The sequence below is a fragment of the Canis aureus genome, chromosome X (genome assembly GCF_053574225.1).
Source record: "Canis aureus isolate CA01 chromosome X, VMU_Caureus_v.1.0, whole genome shotgun sequence".
NCBI lineage: Eukaryota > Metazoa > Chordata > Mammalia > Carnivora > Canidae > Canis > Canis aureus.
Genome location: NC_135649.1, coordinates 72,160,162 through 72,166,685, shown reverse-complemented (window position 1 = coordinate 72,166,685; position 6,524 = coordinate 72,160,162).

Genomic DNA, 6,524 nt, shown 5'->3' with positions numbered 1-6,524 from the left:
ATGAAAAAATAATGGCATTTTTACTGCATGACTATTATTCCAGATCTTGTAATCTTCCCATCACCCAATCCAAAACCTGGAATTCCACCAATGGTGTTTTGTACCTCTGATAGGGGCCAAAGGAGCAACCTAAGGCTTGTTAGTAGGCATAGACTGATAGCAAGAACTGATTGACAGGCAGTTCGAACCTAATGATAGTGGTACCTAGGATAATACTGGTTTCTGAAAGTTCAGGACATAGAAGAGAAATGAAGCTTCCTATCTGTAGGCCATGTTCATTGCTTTTCTGGGTTTTATTGGGTCCCCATATTCTTTAGAAGTCATTACAGAACGGTGTTAGATTTAGATTTGATTCTCACCTTGGTCCTTTAAATCATGTTCTAAGGCAAGCCACCTGATGCCCGTGGGTGTCAAGAACAAAACAACTATGAAGAACAATGTATTGACAGCTCAGTTCCTACATACTAGACTAGGAAGACTTCCCTCTCCCCCCTACTCTTCCTTTCCCTCCTTCCTCTCTTCCTCCTACCCTCCTTTCTCACCTCTTCCCTTAAAATTCCTGTCCCCAGTTGTCTCTCTCATCTCTTTTATGCTGTTTCCTGCCAAAACCTCCAGCTATGTCTGTGCTGTGCCTTCGGGTGTATCGTCAATCCACCTTACCTACCATGAGTCCCTTTAAGGGTCTTGATTGAGGCACACTTATGGTTTGCAGATGCCAAGTGATTATTCTCCACCTACCCGAGACCCAGGAAAGGTTAGTGTGGTCTTCCTGCCCTTAAAAAAGTGGGAGTTCTGTGAGGGAGAAATGGTTTCTGGATTACATAGGGCCTCAGGGCCTGGCACTGAGGTGATTTTTGAGTGACCGTATTTGAATTAACTGATGAATGAGCTGGAAGAAACTTGGAGTCAATCTAGTTGAAGTCCCTGGTCCATATCTCATTACATATTGTATTACAAATATGGAACCTCGTATCAGGATAAAAGAAGATTACACAGTAACTTAGGGGAAGAACTAGGATTTAATTCTAATTCTTTAAATTTTCAGACAAGAGGTCATTCTGCTGCTTCCTAACTGCGATAATTTGGACTTTGTTCTGTTTCTTCATATGTAAATGAGGACTATAATAGTACCTGAGTCACTGGATAAATGTGAAAATTAAATGGGTTCATCCATGTTTAGCATGTAGAATACTCTTGCCTCTCAGAAAAATGCTTAATAAATGTTAGCTATTATTATATTGCTTTTATTGTATATAATGTATTTTATTATATTACAAAAATTCATCTTAAATAGAACTGCCTAACAATATGCTATGATCACAGCTGATGAAAAGATCTCTTTGGGGAAGTTGGGAGACATTAGAAGATCAGAAGTCAGGAAGGAGCTCTGCTTAGGAGTTCCTTCTGAGACTTTCATGTAGAATTTAAGAAATAAAACAAATGAACATGGGGGGAAAAGAGAGGCAAACCAAGAAAGATTCTTAACTATAGAAAACAATCTGATGGGACACCTGGGTGGTTCAGCAGTTGAGTGTCTGCTTTTGGCTCATGGCGTGATCCCAGGATCCAGGAGCCCACTTCTCCCTCTGCCTGTGTCTCTGCCTCTCTCTCTCTCTCTCTTTCATGAATAAATAAATAAAAATTTTTAAAAACCTGATGGTTACCATAGGGGAGGTGGGCGAGGGAGAACAGGTTAAATAGGTGATGGGGATTAAGTAGGGCACTTGTGATGAGCACTGGGTATTGTATGTAAGTGATGAATCACTAAATTCTACACCTGAAACTAATATTGAACTGTATGTTAACAAACAGGAAGTTAAATAAAAACTGAAAGAAAAAAAAGGTTTCTCCTGAGAACCCCCTTTCCATACTCCTTTTCAAGTACCTCTGCCCACCCAGCTCCTAGGAAACCCTGTAAACCAGATCTTTCAGGTTTGTCCAGGGTATTAGAGATGGGAGCAGAAAACTACACCCTTTTCCTGGAAGACTATTTTCCATACAGTAGTCACTGAGTCAGACATATGTATCCATGACCCCTGAACTTTTCCACCATGTGAAATCTGATGAACTCTTTCTACCATGTGAAATCTACAGAATCACTGGGCTTTCTTGACATATCTCCACTTTTTAGATGGAACCCCATACAGAGAATTTTAGTTAAATTCTGCAGTCCCACAGCAGCTATTTCCAATATGCTCTCATTACTTGTCTGTTGGGGCTACCTGCCTCTTTACCCCATGACAGAGACAGCTGATCTGCACTATTTAAAAAAGTAGAGATGGTGGCAATGAGTAACAGTTTTGGAGATACCAATTTAGATTCAATTTAAGAAAGAATTTTATTTTTTTAAAGAAAGTATTTTCTAATAATTTGGGTTGTCAGTATAGTGATAGACTGGGTAGATGGCCTTGTAACATGCGGATGGTCTCACATTATGGTGTAGTAACAGGAACTGGAAGGCCCTTTGGCAGGGATGTTGAAGAAGTGATTTTTACCACTTTCATCTCAGAGATTTAATTATTTGGTAAGTTAAAAAAACTCAATCTTCAATTGATCCTGCTGCCTACCTGCTTATCAAAGTGTGGTTTATGAATCCTCTAACATAATATGAGGCACCTGTTAAATATTATGTTCCCAGCTCCACCCTTTGCTACTGAATCAGGATTGTTAGAAAATAGTTGCCAGGAATTTGAATGTTTAATAAATTACCTGGCTATTCCAGCTTGCTCCTACCTACTTGTTGGGCTTATTTATAACCCCAAAACTGTACCATTTGCCATTCCAACCACTCCCTCCTCTTCTTCCTTTCTGCGTTTTCATAGTTCACTCAAACCTTTTATGTCCTTTATTCCTTTTTCCAAATTTCTCCCAGGGGCTTATTAGTCCTGTGATTCTGGGAAAGTTAACTTCAGAGACTAAGAAGCCTGGCATACAATAGGTGCTCCTTAAATTTCAATTCCTTTCTGCCCTTTCTTTAGCACTTTCTTCCATTCTGTACCCTTAGCTTTAAACTCTTTCTCCTCATTTGTTGTGATCCTCAGTACACTGATTACTCACTCCTCCACCTTTATTAGCACATGTGTGCTCACATATACATACCAAAAAAGAAAAGAAAAATAGGAAAAAATAAACTTTAATCAATCTCCTACTATGTGGGAAACCGTCTGATAGGTACTGGAGCTACAGAATGAACACTGCATGATCCCTACCGTCAAAGGAATCAGTTTCTAGCAGAGGAGACATTCACATACACAACGTGCTCATCTCATATTCAGAGGAAGCTGAGAGAAAAATATGGATTCTGACCTGCATATGAGAAGAAAGGAGAATCAGGAAAGGCAAAAGGAGGTATATATCAGAGTTGCAGGAAACAGAGCAGTGTGGGAGAAGAGTGGAGAGTGCATTGGGAGGAACACGTAGAAAATGTCCAGTACAAATAGGGAATATTGACAGGGAGGTGGTTTGGAATGTACTTTGAGGTGTCTGTGCATTCTCCAGGTGGAGATGGTAGGGAGATAGTTGGATCATACCTTGTCTGAAGTTCAGGAGTGAAGTTAGGGTTTGAAGAACTGAATTGAGGACAAATCATTATATAGGTAAGACTTAGAGCCTTAAAGTAGAGAATGCCAGGTGGTTAAAGTGAGTAGATAAAGAAGACCTAGTTCACAGAGGCCTCTCTTTTTGGAACTCTGACTAGCCTAGAGAAGATTCTTAAATATGTCTTTCAAGAGGAATTCTGGAGTCTCATCAGTGCTGCCCTAGACTATACGGTAGGAACTAGAAAAAAAACTTCTTTGGTCGGACCCAGTACACAATGGTGTCCCTTCTGTTTGGGTGCAGAACTGTGAGCAGCCATTTTATAAGCAGGACAATTGTAAGGCATAAATAGTATAATCCTACATTGTGGCCTTAAGTACCACCACCAAGAAGATGGGTATAGGTGGAGAAGTTCATTAGGTGCCAGTCTAGCCTTTCCTGGAGGAGGGCTACCTAGACTCACACAGGAACAGGGCTTCAGGTCCCTTGCTTTGGCTGGAAAAAAAAAAGGAAGATATCCTCAGAATCTTATGGTTCTTATCTAAAGGCCATAGGGTTTGGCCACAGGGTTTGGCATTTGAGGTATTTCAGCAGGGGGGAGTTTTCCTGAAGCAATTATAGAATAGTTAAACAGAGCTATTGTGTTTTGAGTATTGTTCTAAGAACCACCCACCGGAAGAGACCTGATTGATCTGTTGCTCTTCTTTGAAGGTCCCAGCAGATGCTTATCTATTTCACTCAACATTTTGTGACTGGGTAAGGGAACATCATAGCAGCCCAGGAACCCAACTACTCAGAGATGAGTTTGGATCCCCTGGATCCAATACATACAAACATGCTGCCTAATCAGGGTCATAATCACTGAGCCACCTGCTACCTGGTCAGGTTCATAATCACTGAATGATCCCAGATCCTAGGCTGCAGGCACAAGGTAGGTGAACCAGACAGGAAATTAAATGCCAGATTAGGGGCCCCAAGATAGCATCATAGCAGTAACAATAGGAAGACAAGTAGCACTTATTTGGGGCTTGTACCAAAGCCTCAGTTCAAAACAGTTGAGCTTATTGATCAGGTCAAATGGTCCTAACTATTCTTAGAGAAGGGAGGCAGAAGCTGGAATCAGGCAGGGTCTAATAGGAAAAATCCTGAGTGACACCTGTGTGGCTCAGATGGTTGAGCATCCAACTCTTGGTTTCAGCTCAGATCAAGATGTCATGGGTCATGAGATTGAGCTCTGTGCCAGTCTCCCTGCTCAGCAGGGGGAGTCTGCTTGAAGATACTCTCCCTCTGACCCTCCCTCCAATAACTAAATAAATCTTTAAAAAAGAAAAGAAAAATCCTGAGAGTCTGTGTCTATAGCTGCTCATGTTAGTCCATAAGCCATCTCTTCCTTGCCCAAACCAGAGAGTTGGCTTGAGGGACAATTGTGCACGTGGGCTGCATTCCTCTTCCCTGTCCTTTTCTTAGCTAAAATGAGCATGTAACTGGACACTGGTTCTGCTGACAGGAGCTGTCAGCAACATAATAGGTTGCTGATGACAAGGCATGTTAAACAGACTAGGGCTGATCCTCATGTACAGAATCCAACAGGAGGCTGATTAAATTTTGACCATTGGCTCATGCGCTACTACACAAATGCTTGTGAGTACTTAGTACTTAGCCTGTGGGGCTAAGCTAGCTATACTCTTGGGAGTAAGCCTTGTATTGCCACGATTCCTCTTGGTAGGAAGAAACCCCAGACTTAGGTCAAGAGCCTCAGATTCTAGCCTTTCCTTCTCTTTTCTACCTCTCTCCTTTCTCTCATCTGCACATTCATTCTCTGGAGGAGCCTCTGGCCTTAACCTGTGGCATTATCTATCCCAAGGAAAATTCCTATATTTTAAAAAGAGACTTTAGAATGTAACACAGTAAACTGATATTTTTCAAACTGTGCATCACAAGAAACTAGTAAACTATGAAATCAATTTAGTGGTTAACATGTCTTGAACAAAATAGAACAAAATAGATAATAGAACAAAATAAGAAATATCACAGTGATTGCACATACTAAGGATCCTTATTGTTTAGTGAAACTTGTTTTTATATTTGGCTGAACAATATGAAATTGCCAATGTTTACCAACTTTTTACATATAAAAACTACAATTCATATATATGTATATATGAAAATATATATGAATATACACACAAATACATATACAAGTGAAAGCATTTCCTAGTTCATAAAATAAAATGTCTTCCTTATCATAGATCAATGGGTCGAAAATGTTTAAAGTCACTGCCTTAAACAAAGGAGATGGCCAGAGATAAGCTGTAGGTAGTTCACTGGGGGAAACAACTTTGGGCAGAGGCCTTTTGGGATTCAGCACTTCTCAAAAAAAGGTAACAACCTTCTTTGTTAATTGTAGAATATTTTGATTTTATTTGTATGCTAGTTCTGGTGCATTTTAGGTAGTCCTAGCGTCTCTACCAAGACAACAAATGTATTTAGGGAGTCTTCTTTTTTTAACTTAAAATCAATTAATTAACATATAGTCTATTATTAGTTTCAGAGGTGGAGTTCAGTGATTCATCAGTTACATATAATACCCAGTGCTTGTTACTTCAAGTGCCCTTTTTTAATGCCCATCACCCAATTACCCCATATCCTGACCCACCCAGCAACCCTGTTTGTTTCCTATAATTAAGAGTCTCTAATGGTTTGTCTCGCTTTCTGTTTTTGTCTTATTTTATTTTCCCTTCCCTTCCCTTCCCATGTCCATCTGTTTTGTTTCTTGAATCTCACATATCAGTAAAATCATATGGTATTTGTCTTTCTCTGACTTATTTCACTTAGCATAATACCCTCTAGTTCTACCCATATCCTTTCAAATGGCATGATTTCATTCTTTTTGATGGCTGAATTTTATATATATATATATATATATATATATATATATATATATATATACACACACCATTTTTTCTTTATCCATTCATCTGTCAATG